Source organism: Schistocerca gregaria, chromosome 1 (assembly GCF_023897955.1).
Source record: "Schistocerca gregaria isolate iqSchGreg1 chromosome 1, iqSchGreg1.2, whole genome shotgun sequence".
Lineage (NCBI taxonomy): Eukaryota > Metazoa > Arthropoda > Insecta > Orthoptera > Acrididae > Schistocerca > Schistocerca gregaria.
Genome location: NC_064920.1, coordinates 792,565,653 through 792,585,783, shown reverse-complemented (window position 1 = coordinate 792,585,783; position 20,131 = coordinate 792,565,653). Strand labels below are relative to the sequence as shown.

The window sequence follows — 20,131 nt, the reverse complement described above, 5'->3', positions numbered from 1 at the left end:
GGGACTTAACTTCCAAGGCCATCAGTCCCCTAGAACTTAGAACTACTTAAACCTAACTAACCTAAGGACATCACACACATCCATGCCCGAGGCAGTATTCGAACCTGCGGCCGTAGCGGTCGCCCGGCTCCAGACTGCTGCGCCTAGAACCGCACGGCCACTCCGGCCGGCTGGGCGGGGGGGGGGGGGGGGGGGGGGGGGCATCAGGTTTTCATCATATCGAAATATACAGGGTGGAGAAAAGTTGTGTCACCCTGCATAGCTGGTGCCAGTACGAATCAAAATGATTAATGTTGTGTAGGTCGAAAACGTACCATTTTTAAAATACGGAAACGTCGAGCCACGCGCTCATATTGGCTGTGGAATTGCCTTCTTGCCTTTCATCGGTTGGCGGTGAGTGCTATGGTTGTCGGATCACACATACAAACGTTCCGCGCCCCGTCTCTGCCCCAACGTGATACGCACTCGTGTCGAATACGTTTTGCTGTTTCTCTCCACCTCACGTCAGAGGCATTCACACGTAAGCTTCGTTTCGGAGCACACACGTCACCCGCTATTTAGTCATACAGTAAGCATGGTGGCACAGTATTCGTTTGAAGAACAACGAGATATGGTTTTTGTTTATCGACTAGGCGACGGTATAGCGCTTGAAGCTCGACGGTTGTATGAGGAACGGTACCCAGCAACACGCCACCCACACCCGCAAACGTCTATAGCAATTCACCGGTGACTTGGCGAAACAGGCTCATTAGCGGGATATCACGGTGACGCTGGAAGACCTCGAACACGACGGGATGCTGCACTTGAAGAGACTGTTCTCGAGCGCTTCGAGGAAGCACCTTCGACAAGTACTGGAGCGGTTGGACACGTCATCGGTTAGTTTGGGGGGTTTTGAGGGTGACGGCCAGAATCCATTTAGTTTCCACCCCGTCCAAGGCCTAAATCCTGCGGCGGACTATGAACACAGGCTAGAGTTTTGAGATCGCGACTTCCCCGCCGTTATGTTGTTTACCGACGAGTGCACCTTCCATCGGGATGGCCTTTACAACACTCGAAACGTTCGTTACTGGGCAAGGGGAAATCCTCACGTCACGTACGTCCACGGACACCAGGAACGATTTTCGCTCAACATTTGGGCAGACATTGTAGATGACCATCTGATTGGGTCTACCTCCTTGACTTACCGGGGCAATTTACCTTCACTTTTTGCAAGAAACTCTACTCGGCCTTCTGGAAGACGTTCCCCTGAATATGGCTACGCATGTGGTTGGAGCATGATGAGGCGCTCGCACATAACAGTCGTGCTGTACGCGGATATTTAAATGAAATTTTCGATGGCCGGGTAATTGGCAGAGATGCTCTTAGGACATGTCATCCGCAATCACCAGACCTCACTCCACCGGACTCTTTCCTGTGGGGATTGTTCAAGGTTCTAGTTCACCCAACCGGTCGCGAACCACCTAGAATCGAAGAGGAATTTATGGATCGCATTCAACATGCCGCCAGTCACATCAGGGCAAGGCCAGGAATCTTTGAAAGAGTTCGGCAAAACACCGTTCGACGTTACCAAGCTTGTGTCTCGTCAGAGGGTCGCCAGTTCGAGCATCTGCTTTAAGCAAACAATGTCCTAGCTACAAAAAAGGCCCTTTTTAGGACGAACACAATTTGTAAAAGACTTTCTGTACGCGAACTAACACTTGTTGATGGTTTTGTTCCTGGTACGTCTTGTCACGCAACTACAGTGGTTGTGTCGGGTCCGCTGCGGATTCGCCCCGAGGTCCACAGAGTCGAAAGCTGGCGCGCTACCAACGAGCGTGCTGGTCGCCTTGGATACATCGCGATATCCGACAGGCAAAGTAGTCGCGGTTATGAGTTGTCCAGACCATCCGGCAACAGGGCAATCCTGCGACTAATCAAAGTGCGTGGCGGCAAGTTTCCGTAGTTTAAAAATTGTGTATTGTCCACCTACACAACATTAGAAATATTGGTTCCTACTGGCATCAGCTATCCAGGGTAAAAATTTCGTGATACCCTGTATAAGGAGCAGTCAAATGAAATCGAGACAGACTACATAACGAGCTGGCGTTAATATGCAGGTAGATATGTGTACAGAAGTGCCCTTTATTGGGAAACACGAAGCAACAGCGCGAACTTCTCAACTGTGTCACTTGTCTGCTGCACGTCCTCGAAATCAGGCCCGCGAGCCCTGTGCTTGTCCGACTTGGCTGTGAAAGCCGGGAATGAGGAACAGCGAGGGTTAGTGCGCAAGAAGTGCCAGGGAGTATAATTCATGTCCGAATGTCTGCTATGTATGGTGAACACTGTATTGCGTGTACGCGTGGAATAAAAGATTTCGAAGCGGTCCGGCGTCATGGGAAGACAGCAGTCGGCCAGGACAGGTTCATCGTGTCGCTACTTCTCCTGTCATTGCTGCGTTGGTTGCTGCCGTCAAAAATAACCGGCGGCGGACGGTGGAAGACTTACGGCTCATGTTGGTCATCCGTCATTGTGCCATTCACGCTATCATGACAGACGTTTCGGAAAATTTGTCCGCGGGGGGCTCCCCATAGCCTGAAGGAAGAGCGCAGAAATTGAACAGAATGTAGGTCTCCCTGCAGTGCGTGGAACGGTTTCACGATGAAGAATATCGTTTCCTGTCCCATATCGTCGGGGGAGGTGTAACATGGTGTTATCATTTTGAGTCGGGGAGCAAGCGTCAGACCCAGCGTTGAAAACACATGGATTCACCCCCACCTAAAAAAATTTAATCCGTGCACGCCATCTCAGCGAAAGATCATAATGACATCTTTCTCTGGCTGCGAGGGCCCGCTGTTCATTGACTTTGTGGGACATGCTGACACAACGCACAGCGGTAGGTGAACATTCTGCAAAATACTGAAGCGCGCCAAGATGACCGGACGCCCAGGAAAGCTGATGACGGCATCATTCTGTTGGAAGATAATGCCCGCCTATATGTGACTAAGGTTCCAGAATGAGATTTTCACTCTGCAGCGGAGTGTGCGCTGATAGGAAACTTCTTGGCAAATTAAAACAGTATGCCGGACCGAGACTTGAACTCGGGACCTTCGCCTTTCGCGGGCAAGTGCTCTACCATCTAAGCTACCGAAGCACAACTCACGCCCGGTACTCACAGCTTTACTTCTGCCAGTATCCGTCTCCTACCTTCCAAACTTTACAGAAGCTCTCCTGCGAACCTAACAGAACTAGCACTCCTGAAAGAAAGGATATTGCGGAGACATGGCTTAGCCACAGCCTGGGGGATGTTTGTAGAATCAGGTTTTCACTCTGCAGCGGAGTGTGCGGTGATATGAATTCAGGAGAGCGTCTGTAAATTTTGGAAAGTAGGAGACGAGGTACTGGCAGAAGTAAAGCTGTGAGGACGGGGAGTGAGTCGTGCTTGGATAGCTCAGATGGTAGAGCACTTTCCCGCGAGAGGCAAAGGTCCAGAGATCGAGTCTCGGCCCGGCACACAGTTTTAATCTGCCAGGAAGTTTCTGTGACTAAGGCTGTTTAAACTACGCTGCAGAGATTTCGCTGGGAAGTCCTTAACCACCCTCCACACAGTCGCAGCCACTCTCCTTGCGATTTCCTTAGTTTTGGAGATCTGAAAAAAAGACATTCGTGGCCATCGAATTCCTTTTGGCGAAGAGGTGCACTCCCGAGTACAGTCGTGGTTCCGTTGGAAACCGCAAACATTTTTCCGCTAAGGCAATGCCCGCTTGTCTCACAGTGGAATAATTGTGGTAACAATTATGGAAAGTTTTGAAATGATAAAAAGTTTACTTACTTTTTTCTATTTGTCTCATTTTCAGTTGGCTGACCGTTTTATTTTATCGCTAACGGCCCTGCCGCAGTGATAACACAGGTTTCCATCAGATCACGGAAGTTAAGCGCTGTCGGACTTGGCTAGCACTGGGATGGGTGACCTTTTTGGTCTACCGAGTGCTGTTGGCAAGCTGGGTGCACTCAGCCCCTGTGAGTCCAATTGAGGAGCTACTTGATGGGAAAGTAGCGGTTCCCGTCACGAAAACTGACAACGGTCGGGAGAGCGGGTGTGCTGACCACATACCCTCCCATATCTACATCCAGTGACGCCTGTCGCTTATGGATGACACGGATGTAAGTCGGCACCGTTGGGCTTTCAAAGGCCTTTTCGGGCGAAGTTTGAGTTATATTTTATCATAAGGAACTCTCTGCTTCTCGATTTCTGAACAGGATGAAGAATGCTGTTTGCCGCATGTAAAATAAGATTAAAAAAGAAAAAAACGCAGGGAGAATATTTTCTGATAGCGTTGAGAAGTTACACTGAATTCCATTTGAAGATACTGATTATTGTAACACGAAATTAATTTTTGTTTACTACTAGGTAACACTCCTTTGCTCAAAATAGTGCCGCAGCTACTAAGGCTTACATAAGAGGGCCATTTACGTTGAGCGACATCAACCAAACAGTGCTTCACTGAAGAAAATGCGTCTTGGGTATGAAGGGGTTATGTCGTGTGTGGGCCTCCGGTTAATAAATGCCTATCTGGTAATGCTGCCTTATTTGATACATATTTAAAGTGGTTTTCCGCGCCGACTTTTGCCTCCGTAAGTTATTACATGTCTTTTTTACTGACAGGTATGATGACATTTACGCTTTCCTGCATAGCTCTCATACGCTGGAACACGGACTAGAATGTAACAAATAGTTGGCCCTTTGTTAGATGCTGTAGCATAAAAATGATATGAAAAATACTTCAGTTATATAGATGTGCATAATGCCATAAAAATAAAGAACACGGAAGAGGAAAACACAGTCGATCTGACAACGCACAGACCAATCGGTTTCGATAGACCGCCGTATCATGCTCAGCCAATGGCTTCGTGTGACTGGGGTCAGTAACCGCTCTTCCGGTCGTTATCGGTCTTCCAAAACTTGGTGACTCTGTTTCTCGTTCAAGGAGCACCTCAGCTGGCATCACGGACATCATTCTAGTCCTTTCAACGTTCCTGGAACCGCCAGGAATTGAACCCGGGTCTTCCGCATGCCAGTCAGTCGCGCTAACTACTCAGCTATGGAAGAGGATAAATGAGGAAGATACCAGGACGTAAATAAATGTTCACCGACGTGTTAAGTAGCGGTAACAGTGGAAGTACTGGAGGCTATTTTCAACAACGGAAGGGGGAAATCACGATTATTTGTTAAGTGTATTACAAGGGGGTTTGTCTGGGACGATTCAGTCGTCAATAAAAAACAAAAATCTGCATCTACGTCTACATCAATACTTCGCAAGCCACTTAAAGGTGTGTGACGAAGGGTATTTCTGGTACTACTAATTAATCGCCACTTGCTTGTTCCACTCGGGAATGGCGCGCGGGCAGAATGATCGTTGGTAAGTCTCTGTGTTCGCTCCAATTTCTCGAATTTTCTCGTCGTGGTCATTTCGCGAAACGTATGTGCGAGGAAGTATTATGTTGTCCGACTCTTACCGGAAAGCACTCCCCAGAAATTTCAATAGTGAACTTGTCCATTATTCACAACAATACTCTTACAGCGTCTGCCACTGGAGCTTGTGGAGCATCTCTGAAACGCTTTCGCTCCTACCAAACGAGCCGGTGACGAAACGCGCCGCTCTTCGTTGGATCTTGTCTATCTGTTCATCCTGTCTTGTCTGGTAAGGCTCCTATTTTCATGAACAATACTGAAGAACTGGTCGAAGAAGCGCTTTGTAGCCGCGCGATAGCAGCGTGGTCTGTGGCGTCTTGTCACGGTCCGCGCGGCTCCCCCCGTCAGAGGTTCGAGTCCTCCCTCGGGCATGGGTGTGTGTGTGTTGTCCTTAGCGTAATTTAGTTTAAGTTAGATTAAGTAGTGCGTAAGCTTAGGGACCGATGGCCTCAGCGGTTTGGTTCCATACGACCTTCCCCCAAACTTCAATTTCAAGCGCCTTGTAAGCCACTTATTTCGTGGATGATTTGCATTCCCTTAAGTTTCTTCTTATGAATCTGTCTGGCATCTGCTTTTTCTAATATTCGTTTCATTTGGTCAGTCCAATTAATGTCGCTCTGGATAGTTATTCCTAGATATTTTACGATGGATGAAGTTTCCAGCAATTTTTACGTCAAATCAAGATCTTTGGCCCTTATCAGCACATTAATACCCTCTGTATTGGAGCTGTCCATGGCCATGAAAGTATTTTTTCACTTCTAGGTATAGTTCATAATATGATGCCATTTTGCTGTGACTAGAGCCCTGCGTGTGTGTTTACACATGTCTGTTTAAGCTGCGTATTCGTATATCTTGTGTCTTGTATATGGCTCTAAGCACTATCGGACTTGGCCTCTGAGGTCATCAGTCCCCTAGACTTAGAAGTACTTAACTACCTAACTAACCTAAGGAGATCACACACATCCATGCCCGAGGCAGGATTCGAACCTGCGACCGTAGCAGCAGCGCGGTTCCGGATTGAAGCGCCTAGAACCGCTCTGCCACAACGGTCGGCTTCTTGTGTATCGGAAAGACAGCGTTAGTATGTTGGTACCACAGAGTGTCCTTTCCAGTACCGTACGTGTTTCAAGTGATGCACTGCGGCAGCATGTCAGTATCAGTATGGTACATTACCCGATGCTACATGTTAGCAGCGAGTGTAATAATCAGCAAAGTCGACGTAGTTCAGTTTCATTCACCTAATAAATTTACATATGAAGGGTGAATACAACGTCATTTTCTCGTATAACAAAATAAAATAAATACTGTGCGACAGCACACAGAAGTTTTGTATCTAAATGTTGTAAATGTGGTACTCTACAGTCTGCATACGGAAACGCAGCTAGAAATGAGAATAGCAATATACCAGGTTACTCCGCAGTGCTAAGTGTGCAATGATGTTGACTCTGGAGAGGTTCCGACAAGAGATGCTTTCAAATCCCTATCCAGTTAAAATTCTTCGCAGCTTGCGTATATCACTGCAGATGAAACACAGGATGGTTGCCCAACAGTTTACAGCTGCTTCCTGATACCCTTATGGAAATCAGCCAGTGCTTCGTGTGCAGCGTCTGTGGTGTATACAATACATTAAACTATGAACTGGCTGTCTAACTTCCCCTTGTTATTATCTCCATAGAAGCATTTCAAAGAAAGTTTGCTGATTTGAATATTTGATGATGTGTTGTCCCTTCAACATGTACTATTCGAACGGTACTTTCGCTGCAGAGATATGGTTCAAATGGCTCTGAGCACTATGGGACTCAACTGCTGTGGTCATCAGTCCTCTAGAACTTAGAACTACTTAAACCTAACTAACCTAAGGACATCACACACATCCATGCCCGAGGCAGGATTCGAACCTGCGACCGTAGCAGTCGCACGGTTCCGGACTGCGCGCCTAGAACCGCGAGACCACCGCGGCCGGCTGCAGAGATATGTTCGGAATCCTATTGTAAAGTGGTACTTCATCAATAGTAATTCATGAGCTATGCAACTTGTTCCAATGGGCATAGTTGAAACAGAGTGAAACATCTCTTGGACTGAAATATCGATCTCTAAACGTGGGCCCTTTCTTTCTATCCCGCTTTTGTGTCTATCACGTAGGTGTAGGAAAGTTCATAAATACTTCGCGATTTTATGCGAAATTACCACAGGTCAGAAAAACACGTATTTGCTGCTGAAAACGTTATCAGCTAGAGAAAGACGATTGGAAGGTCTTTCACAACAGAATCCAGATTATGGTCTTAAATGAACAGGTACACTACGTTTTAAGTGCTGCATCATAAAATACGAGTAAGTGTTGACTTGATCAAATATATGAAATTTAATCCAGAGTGATATATTGTGATACATAACACATGAGTGCATGTAGTAATGACCAGCAGCTGAGGAAGTACATCACAGGACGGATGAGTAGAGTTGAAACTCAGAGAGTGTCTGTGTCATGGGTCAAACATGTACTGAGCACTGGGAGCTATATAGGATGTAACGGCCTTACGAATCTTACAGTAAGAGGGCAAATACCGTTAAGTTTCTTATTCCTGGAATTCGTTCATGGTTTTCTTGCAAATATGTCATGAATATTCTAGCTGACACCATTAGCAAAATGGCAATGAACGACGGGATTTGGTCTATGCAAAATAATGTCATGAACTCTTAACTTACAGTAGAGCATCACTCAGAATGAGAAGTGTTGGTCTTAAAATTTCGACAACGTATTTGCCCCACAGGTTTTAGTAAACTTACTCTGTTTACATACTTCTGTGTATACAGTTGTGCAGCGGAGTTTTTTGTAGTTTACTAGAATCATTGACTCTGCTCTGTATGCCATTCCCTGACTGTGCGCCGGAAGAACGGCTGTCAGTTTGCTTCCATACGGATCCGAGTTTCCCGAATTTTGAAGACAAAGTCATTACGTAGATTGTGTGTCGAACCAAGTAATATATGTTTTGTCTATTTTTACAACAATCTCTTTCGAGGGTACAAATGTTTTAGCGAAATTATGTTGTGAAGTTTTCCCATTGACTAGGCAAATATGGGGTTATCCCGTAGCTCTTCCATGCAGTTGCCCGGTCTCAGAAATTAATTCAACTTGCCATGGTCTTAGACAAAGGGACACTGTTTAAGCTGGCATTGTAAACACTGAATTATATTTCTTTAGTAATCGTATAATGAATCTCAAGTTAGCATTTGAATTCCTTGCGTAAAGATTTGCGTTGTCGTTGCTTCTCAGTTCGTTTCGAATTGATGAGCCATACTATTTAATGGCTGTGAATGGTTGCTCGGCGGTGCTCTTATCAGTCACTACCGGGTCCTTCAGTTCATTTACCGTCATCGAACTGCTTTTACTGATGTGGTGGTTCAGCCGCCACTATTTCTGCCAGGTGATGATCATCTGCAGATACGAAAGCTCGTATTAAAATTCACTGAGGTAAACCAAACGCAACACAAAGTTTTCTCAGTGAAAATGACAAATCAAAATTCAGTTACCTTTATGAACGGTTACTCCAAAAGTACATGTTTTATTTATTACACCACAGTGTGGAAGGCCCAGGCCCTATTATAAATTTTGTGAAATTGAGACGTATAAAGCGTCGTATACTGCTTTTCGACGTTCTATTTACGAATGCACTGTAGATTAGGCGTACCAAAAGCTGTTGTAAATAATCCTTTCACAGTTATTATTGTTATTATTTATGATTTAAATGCGATTATCAATATAAAATTGAATTATAATGCTAAAAGGTTTGTCTGTATAAAAGTCTGCAAAGATGTAGGAGATGCTTCAGAATCCCAGTGTAACAGGTTTAAATGTGCAAAGAAGTAAATAAATCAATTTAAGTAAGTAAAGTAACATATTAGGATCTCTGTGGCACTGCGTACGCATTGCGTTAATGTCCCTGGTATTCAGATATATTTCTACGAAACTAGAGTACGAAGTACATATGACGTTGACAATAGCTATGTACCATATTACTTGCTACTTGAATAAGTGTTACTGTCTGCTAAACAGTTAGCAATTTACTCTTTTTGGAGTGTGTTGTGATGATTATGGTTGTTGATTAAAATCCAACAGTGTATAGCACTGCGTCAGTCACCAAGATTTCACTGCATCAGCTACATGATTCGACAGTTTAACAATCATCATCAGATGACAGGCGTATTTTGCGTAGCTGTTTTTAGTGGAAAACGTTGCAGTATCTTGTAGCAACTTACGAGGTGGCCATGAGACTCATGGCAACTTCACACGCTGCTGGACTGCTAATGCTTAGCATTGAAAGAAAGCTATGTAGAAGATGACACCCACTTCATGACGATCGTTGAAACTCCGAAGCGCATAATAAATGAAGTAAAATGTCTCACTGAGTCAGGGTTATATGGTTTTTTCATTCAGTTGAAATACACTGCAGAGTCCGAGCACTTCACCCCTCTGTCCGGACGCACAGCTCATTTTCTTTATGAGCAACTAACAGTCGACTAATCTGAGTGAATGCGTGTCAGCAGGGCGCACGCACGTGGTGCGTGCGTGTGTACTGAAGAAGCGCGAGCCCTTCGCGGCGGCTAAGTATAGCCGTGGCTGCCGCCACCGCCGCCGCCCTCGCCAGATATACCCAGCTGCTTGCGGCCCGGAGGCGACTCGCCGAGACCTGCTCATCGCTCCAATACACCTTCGCCTGCGTCCAGTACACCGATAGTGTCTCTCACCGATCTCCAAATTCCAGTGCTTTCGTTAAACAAACAGGGGATATGGCTCTGCCCTCTGATTGAATACACATATCTTCCCTGAGGTGACAAAAGTCATGGGATACTACTAATATCGTGTAGGACTTCCTTTTCCCCAGCATAGTGCAACAAATCGACGTGTCATGGACTCAAAAAGTTGTTGGAAGTCCTCTGAAGAAATATTGAGCCATGCTGCCTCTATAACCGCCTATAATTGCGAAAGTATTGCAGCTGCAGGATTTTGTACACAGAGTGACCTCTCGTTTGTGTTCTATAAATGCAATTCGTATCGGGCGATCTGGGAGGCCAAAACATTCGCTCGAATTGTCTTCGAACCAGTCACGAACAGTTGTGGTCCCGTGACATGGCGCATTGTCATCCATAAAAATTCCGTTGTTGTTTGGGAACATGAAGTCCATGAATGGCTGCATGTGGTTTCCAAGTAGCAGAACAGAACCATTTCCAATCAATGACCTGTTCAATTGACCAGAGGACCAATTACTCAGCATATAAACAAAGCCCAAACCATTATGGAGTCACCACCAGTTTGCACAGTGCCTTGTTGACCACTTGCGTCCATGGTTTCGTGAAATCTGTCCCACATTCAAACCCTACCATTAACTCTTATCAACTGAAATCGAGAGCCGTATGAGCTGTCCACGGTTTTCCAATCGTCTAGTGTCCAACTGATGTAGTCCTGAGTCCAGAAGAGGCGCTGCAAACAATGTCGTGTATTTAGCAAAGGCACTCGCGTCGGTCAACTGCCGCCACAGCCCATTAACGCCGAATTTCGCCGCACCGTCCTAACGGATACGTTCGTCAGACGTCCCACATTGATTTCTGCTGTTTCTTCACGTAGTACTGCCTGTCTGTTAGCACTGACAACTCTAAGCTGCGCTCGGTCTTTAAGTAAAGGCAATCGGCCACTGCTTTGATCGTGGTGAAATTTGGTATTCTCGGCAGACTCCTGACACTGTGTATTTCGGAAAATTGAATTCCATAACGACTTCCGAAATGGAACGTCCTATGCGTCTAGCTTCAACTATCATTCCGCGTCTGTTGAGTCTCGTTGGGTGACCGTAATCACATCGGAAATCTTTTCACATGGATCACCTGAGCATAAATGACAGCTCCGGTAATGCACTGCGCTTTCATACGTTATGTGCACGATACAGCCGCCATCTGCATATATGCATATGGCTACACCACGACTTTTGTCAGCACAGTATACTCCCCTGAAAAACCAAGATGCATATTACGCGGCGCCTTATCGAGTTTGACGGATCAGTAACTCTCCTTTAAAACCAGCTAATCAAGTGGAAATGAATTTTCTTCCAAGTACTTGTTAATTATTTAGACACCCCCTACCGAAATTACATTTTGCTACGACGAAGAACTCTTTCGATTTATTTTTGCTTTCTAGCTTTACTTTATTAAACATTTACAGGAATTTATTAAATAAACATCTAGTATTAAACCATGGTATATTATTGCTCTGATGATGTACTTTGACATATATTCTGTAGTGTAAAATTGGGAACGTTGTGGAGATAAGTGACATTTGCTTGCGTATTAAACACTTTTTTTTAGCTATTTCAATCAAATTTTTAGCTCTGGATGCCTTCTTTTGGAGTCTGTTTAGAAATAATTATAGCGTCATAAATAATGGAGTACGAAAAACTAAGCAATATTGGTCACAAAATGTATAGCCAGGGCGTATAATCTGGAGAACTGTTCTATTTCAAGTGGCTTTATACTTTAATTTTTGAGTGCAAAAGACAACTCCATTTGTTCAAAATTTGCTCTACCTAGCTCGATGAAGTAAAAAAGGCTCCATTAGTCAGGCATTTGGTCAGAATCATTAATCTCCAAATTATTATAATGACACGTCGTTGAATAGATTTCACTTAGCACTAGGTCAAAATCGAAATTTTAAGACAAAATAATACTATACGTATAATTTAATAATATTTTTAAGCTTTATTCTCGATATTGCGTATTTCGTATAAAAGATTAGCGTGTTCGTTTTACCGCTTAAAGGGTAGTACCGAAAGTTTCTGAATACTTTCGCTGAGAGGACACCCTCATTTAAAACTTGACCTTCATTATGTTGTTTAAATAAGCGCCTTCGGTTTATTTCGTTACGGGCGATGCCTTTGAATACTTCAGTAAAGTACATATATAACGCGACGCTGACAGGCAGGTACTATTTCTGTAGAGGAAGACATTTAACGTTCCTTTTTAAAGCGCTATGCCATTGTTTATGTGGACTGTTTCTCGGAGACCTGGCTTGTGTTTCAGAGGTCTTGACGTTCCTGGCGGCTTACGTAACCGAGAGGCGTCGCCACACACTGCCGTGTCCTGACGATCCACGGTGAACGGTACAGGAGCACAGACCAACTGCCGCCGGACAGTGTTTGCTTCTGCACCGTAATATTACGTTCCGACTGACCTCGTTAACATAATTCTGCCATGATGTCAGTGGCGATACAAAAGATGTGATTACCGTCTTTTTCAACAGCCATGCTTTCCTATTAAAACTGTTGAAGACAACGACTCATTTTCTTACAAAGAAAAATTACATTATTGTGGTACCTATTTAGTATACAGAGTTAACATCTTCAGCCACATCATCAACATGTGAGAATTTCTAGACGTAACTCAAGGCCGCTGAAGTGAAGAGAGACTTGTAGATTAGTGCTAAGCTCGGCAACTGACCCTACATATAAAAAAGACGAAAAAGACACAGATATTCATGCAATCGATGACTGGTCGCTTACATCAATCACAGCCTTCAATTGTCTAGAAGTGCCAGGTTGGAAGTTATAAGGCGTAAGGACGACATAAACCTAGCCTTGGGAAAGGTAAATGGTAGGCCCAAATTTATTCGAAAAAATCCTAAGGTATTGTCTTATAAATCATGCAAAAACGAGGTCTGCCATAAAACGCGGTCTGGGGCCCTTACAAAATTAGGTTAACGAAAGACATAAGAGGTTCAAAGAAGAACTTCACGATTCGACATGGATTTGTATGGTTAGCTTTCGAATGTCAGGGAGATGCCCAACAAACTTCAGCGCGACACGCTACAAAGAAGGCGCCGTACATAACAGAGACCATACTTAACAAAATTTAAAGAGCCCACATTTAAAAACTGTGCAAGGAACATACTACGGCGGCCGTTGTGGCCGAGTGGGTCTAGGCGCTTCAGTTTGGAACCGGGCGACCGCTATGGTCGCAGGTTCGAATCATGCCTCCGGCATGGATGTGTGTGATGTCCTTAGGTTAGTTAGGTTTAAGTAGTTATAAGCTCTAGGGGACTGATGACCTCAGATGTTAAGTCCCATAGTGCTCAGAGCCATTTGAACCATTTTTTTGAGCATACTATTTCCTCCACAACACGTCTCACTAAACAGCCTCGAGGTTACAACTGGATAAATTGGGCTCTATATAGAGGTACAGAGGTCATTCCCGCACGCTCTCCGCCAATGTGGTAGAAAAGGAGGAAGATGATTGTTAGAATCGTATATTAATACCTTCAGCTGCTGACGGGTGTTGAAACATATCAACGGGGGCAGGTGAAAATGTACGCCCCGACCGGGACTCGAACCCGGGATCTCCTGTGTACATGGCAGATCCTCTATCCATCTCTCATTTTGTTTTATATTGTTCGTTGAATCTGTTCGTGGCGGACGTCCGATTACACTCGTTCTGGTTATTCGTTGATCCTTTTACTCAGTTTTTTATTTCAGGGGGTAACTAAACCCTCTGATCGAACACGCTGAGCTACCGTGCCGGCATCCATCTGAGCCACAGAGGGCACAGAGGATAGTGCGACTGCAGGGATTATCTCGCGCACGTCTCCCGCGAGACCCACAATCTCACCTTATATGTCCACACACTACATTCGTAGTTTCCGTACACACTCATTACTCGTGGAAGACACTCTTAGCAAGTTCCGTAAGAGTTCGGGTAATATGTGTGCATCCGCACAAAAGGTCATGGCCGGTATTGCCAGAATTATACACTTACATGGATACGGTGTCTGTTCTTTCGGACATGTTTGAAATTGTGTGTAAAATTTGTTGGAAGTTCTCAAATACTGGATGAACAAAATCCGGGTATTTGCGCACCGACATTTGCGTTGCATCGAAACAAACGTCCAGTTTATAACTCTAATACTTGTCTTATTGTATTAAACTTTTAACATAAGATTATATTACTTAATAACAGCATGTTGAATTTTTAAATTCAGTCGACAGTTACGAGATGTATTGAAAAGTGTTGAAAATCGAATTACTGTTGTTCCTGGAAGCTGTTAGACTACCTGCCACTGGTACCTGGTGCACGAAGAGGTCCTTAGACAAGGAGCGGAAACTCTCATTGGACAAGAATGGCGAAGCAAATCGGCGGAGTCTATTTCAAAGGGTTCATCCTGGTATTCTCTTTAATCGATTTAGGGAATCACAAAATAGTCTGGATGATCATACAGGGATTCGAATCCCGTTCCTCCCGATTATGAGTCGAGTGTGTGCCAGCTTGTTCGGTATTCGCAGTACCGTTCAATGGCATTGCCAACGGCCTTGCCGCTGTGGTAACACCGGTTCCCGTCAGATCACCGACGTTAAGCACTGTCGGGCTGGGCTCCACTTGAAGGGGTGAACAGCCGGTCTGCCGAGCGCTGTTGGCAAGCGGGGTGCACTCAGCCCTTGTGAGGCAAACTGAGGAGCTACTTGATTAAGAAGTAGCGGCTCCGGTCTCGTAAACTGACATACGGCCGGGAGAGCTGTGTGCTGACCACATGCCCCTCCGTATCCGCATCCAGTGACGCCTGTGGGCTGAGGATGATACGATGGCCGGTCGGTACCGTTCGGCCTTCCAAGGCCTGTTCGGACGGAGTTTTCAATGGAAATCCATCTAGGAACACGCCCGAGAGTGTTGTTTTACTTCATAACTGTACCAACCGTCAAAGCTAACTGAGATTTGGCTGAGGTAGGAGTGCCTCCGTGTTCAAGTGCATGAAATAGGGAGCGAAAACATGCAACATGTCTAAACGCCAATGCCCTGCATAGCATAAAAATTGAACATTGACCGACACTTCTAAACGGAAGTTTGAAATAGATCTTCTTGCGCAATACCACTGTAACACCATTTATTCACAATGTAATGCATATGACTTTGTGTTTCGTTTGAATGAACCAGTTGCCTCCTCAACTCTAATGCTTAATTTTTTCGTAAGAATAATGTAGTATGCTATCTTTTGAAACTAAGTCGTCTTTCGCAACAGATAACTCGTTTGTTCCGGAACATTTAAAAACCAAATCCACGTAAACAGAAAATTTTTATTTAGAATTTCCTTCTTACGTCTACATGATTACACTGTAATTCACACGTAAATGCCTGGCAGATGGTTCATCGAACTGCTTTCACTCAGTTTCTCCTCCGGTCCACTCTCGAACAACGCTCAGAAAAAGCGGATACTTACATCTTTCCATGTAAGCTCTAATTATTCTTAAATTTATTATAATTATCATTTCTCCTTATCTAGATGGTTATCAACAAAATATTATCGCATTGGAGGAGAATTTCGGAGATGGAAATTTCGTAAAAAATACTTTGTTTAGATCATCGCTACCCAACCCGCGTATCATGTCCTTGACACTTCTGCCCCATTTCTCCATAATAAATAACCGGGTGCACTTCTCTGAACTTTTTCGACGTCTTCCGTCAATTCTATACGGTAGGAATCCCACACCCCACAGCAATACTTTAGCAGACGACGGACAGACTTAATGCAGGTAGTCTTTTCAGTAGACCTGTTGCAGCTTCTAAAGTGTACAGTCAGTGAAACGCAGTCTTCATTTAGTCTGCCAGACAACATTATCTACACTCCTGTAAATTGAAATAAGAACACCGTGAAATCATTGTCCCAGGAAGGGGAAACTTTATTGACACATTCCTGGGGTCAGATACATCACATGATCACACTGACAGAACCACAGGCACATAGACACAGGCAACAGAGCATGCACAATGTCGGCACTAGTACAGTGTATATCCACCTTTCGCAGCAATGCAGGCTGCTATTCTCCCATGGAGACGATCGTAGAGATGCTGGATGTAGTCCTGTGGAACGGCTTGCCATGACATTTCCACCTGGCGCCTCAGTTGGACCAGCGTTCGTGCTGGACGTGCAGACCGCGTGAGACGACGCTTCATCCAGTCCCAAACATGCTCAATGGGGGACAGATCCGGAGATCTTGCTGGCCAGGGTAGTTGACTTAGACCTTCTAGAGCACGTTGGGTGGCACGGAATACATGCGGACGTGCATTGTCCTGTTGGAACAGCAAGTTCCCTTGCTGGTCTAGGAATGGTAGAACGATGGGTTCGATAACGGTTTGGATGTACCGTGCACTATTCAGTGTCCCCACGACGATCACCAGAGGTGTACGGCCAGCGTAGGAGATCGCTCCCCACACCATGATGCCGGGTGTTGGCCCTGTGTGCCTCGGTCGTATGCAGTCCTGATTGTGGCGCTCACCTGCACGGCGCCAAACACGCATACGACCATCATTGGCACCAAGGCAGTAGCGACTCTCATCGCTGAAGACGACACGTCTCCATACGCCCTCGCTCAAAGTCCGTCAACTGCACATACGGTTCACGTCCACGCTGTCGCGGCATGCTACCAGTGTTAAAGACTGCGTATGCCACGGCAAACTGGCTGACACTGACGGCGCCGGTGCACAAATGCTGCGCAGCTAGCGCCATTCGACGGCCAACACCGCGGTTGCTGGTGTGTCCGCTGTGCCGTGCGTGTGATCATTGCTTGTACAGCCCTCTCGCAGTGTCCGGAGCAAGTATGGTGGGTCTGACACACCGGTGTCAATGTGTTCTTTTTTCCATTTCCAGGAGTGTATGTGATCGTTCCAGCTTAAGCTGCTCATAATCGTAAGTCCTAGGTATTTGGTGAAACTGACAGCTTTTAGATTTGTGTGATTTATCGTGTAACCGAAATCTGATGAATTCGTTTTAGTATACATGTCGATTGCCTGACAAATTGCATTATTTAGTGTCAATTGACACTTTTCTCACCATACAGATATCTTGTCTAAATTATTTTGCTACTGTTTTGATCTTCTGAAGACTTTACAAGACAGTAAATGATAGCATCATCTGCACACAGTCTAAGATGTCTGCTCAGATTGTCTCCTAAATCGTTTAGATAGATTAGAAACAGCAGAGAGCCTCTAACATTTCTTGGAGAACTCTAGACATTACTTCTGTTTTACTCGATGACTTTGCTTCAATTCGTACGATCTGTGACCTTTCTGACAGGAAATCATGAACTCAGTCGCACAACTGGGACGATATTCCATAGACGTAATTTGATTAGAAACCGTTTGTAGGGAACGATATGAAAAGCCGTTTGGAAATCTAGAAATTGTCGAATGCTAATATATTGATACGTATCGTCAATGGGACTTTTATTGTCTGGTCTTCGTTTTTTTTTCCTTTGGAAGTGACACTTGAATCACGCTCTGTACAGAATAATGTCCCTACTGTAATTTTCACACCACCGACTTACTCCACTTTAATTTTTTTTGCATGTCCCGCCACCTTTTCCGTTGACACTGTTACGTTTTCTCCTTCTAACAGTCAGTAAATTTTTTTTAGGTAAACAGCAAACTGTCACGACAACCTGCAAAGACATTTTCCACTATCACTTTCCCTGTTTCCACTGTCATGTAATATTTTGAAGTGAAATATGACAGTACCTAATCAAGTGATCAAGTTTCTTCCCGCGGCGGTCTGGGATCCGCTTCGCTTTGTAGTGTAATACTTAGCTTACAATGAATGAAGTTCAAGAACATTGTGCAATACGTTTTAGACGATTATGTGCGGAACAAAGTTGTGAAGGATGGGAAAGACGTGCCTTCTTCGACAATTGGGTTAGCAATCTGTTACGAAAGCAAAGATAATTTCACTGCAAATTTAAACGTAGCCAGTGCCTCATAGACAAACTAGTCCGCCCCGATAGCTGAGTGGTCAGCGTAACGGATTGCCGTCCTACGGTTGTGTTGTCTTCATCATCATTTCATCCCCATCCGGTGGGAGGTCACCCAATGCAGCGTCGAATGTAATAAGACCTGCACCAAGGCGGCCGGACCTGCCCCGCATGGGGCCTCCCGGCCAATGACGCCAAACGCTCATTTCCATTTCTATAGACAAACAAAATGAGAGAAGCCAAAATGACCGTAAGGACAGGCATGTGCGAAGTATTCAATAAATTCGGATGTAATGTTCTACCTACCGATATGACAGAAAATGACAGAACGACAGAGAATGTTATTGTAACATTAAATCGGTCGAAGCCATCTGTCTATACACTCTGTGCCCATAATGGCATCGAAGGGGAGGATGGTACAGAAAATGCCGAATACTAAACTTTTTTTTTCCACAGCTCTTTCACTGAGGAAGTTCGCACTATAGTTCCTCACTGAAAATGACGTACATCGAAATAAATGACAACGGGACCGAAAAGCAACTGAAACCGCTCAACAGAGGAGAGACCACTGGATCTGATTGGGTACCAATACGATTCTACGTCAGCGTAACATATGCAAGAGAACTTGGTCTTCCTCTAGTAGCGGTGAGCCGCAAGTCGCTGGAGGGGCGGAGAGTACTTAACGATTGAAGAAAAAAAGAGCAGGTTATTCCCGGTTTTGACAAGCATCGCCGAGCAGGAGGTCGAAATTATAGGTCTACATCTCTGAAGTAGGTCCGTTGCAGAATTCGATAAAATGTTTTATGCTCGCGTATTATCACATTTCTCGAGAGCGGAAGTCCGTAGCAATCAACATTGGTTTCGAAAGCAATTGGCGTGTGAAACCCTGCAAGCTCTGATCGTCCAAGAGACCCAGAAAGCAGCAGATAACAGCGCCCAGGGTGAGGTCGGGTTCCTTGACTTCCGGAAGGCGTCCGGTACAATGTCGCATTGCCGCCTACGGAACAAAACACGAGAGTATGGAATATCGAACTAAGTGTGTGAATGGACCGAAGAGTTTCTTGAAAACAGAACACAGTATGTCATTCAGAACGGAGAGAAGTCTTCAGTCGTAAAAGTAACTTCAAGTGTGCCCCAGAGGAGTGTTGTAACACTTTTCGCAACATCTACATAAGTGGCATAGTATATAACGTCACAAGTTCCATGAGGCTTTTCGTGGTGGATGCTGTTGTGTACAGGGAAGTCACCACGCAAAAAAATTGCAGTGAAATGCAGGAATACCTGCAAAGGATCGACACTTGGTTCAAGGATTGCCAGTTCGCTACGGCATAAACAAATGTAACGTAATGCCCATAAATAGGCGGAAAGAGCTATTATGCATGATTACACGATTGCAGAAAAATCACTGGAAACAGTCACATCCATAACATACCTAGGAGTATGGGAAGGTACCGATTTAAAGTGAAACGACCACATAAAAATAATCGCAGTACAGCCAGACGACAGACCGAGATTCATTGGAATAATCCACAAGAAATGTTGTCCGTCAACTAAGGCAGTAGCTTACAAAACACTCATTCATCCAACATTTGAATATTGCAAGTCAGTCTGGGATACGTACCAGAAAGGTTTGGTAGAGGAAATACAGAAGGTACAAAGAAGAGCAGCGCTTTTCCTTATGGAGCCTTTTAGAAAGCGCGAAAACGTCACGGATATGGTCGGTCGGCTTCAGTGGCAGACGCTGCAAGAGAAGCCATCTGCATCACGTTGTGGTTTACCGTTAAAGTTCCTAAAGTTCCGGGAGCGTACGTTCCTAGAAGAGTCAACGAAAATATTGCTTCCTCCCAGTTATATCTCGCGAAAAGACCATGAATGTAAAATTAGAGATATTCGAGTTCACATAGACTTACCAGCA

General features: G+C 44.9%; 1 protein-coding gene and 1 pseudogene across 1 annotated transcript in view; one reads left to right on the top strand and one right to left on the bottom strand.

Moving 5' to 3' along the window:
- The window catches only part of LOC126274082 (microtubule-associated protein futsch), a 255,151-nt gene that overhangs the window by 203,540 nt on the left and 31,480 nt on the right, over positions 1-20,131 (bottom strand). The window lies entirely within an intron of this gene.
- On the top strand, positions 3,857-3,975 carry LOC126288955 (5S ribosomal RNA; annotated as a pseudogene).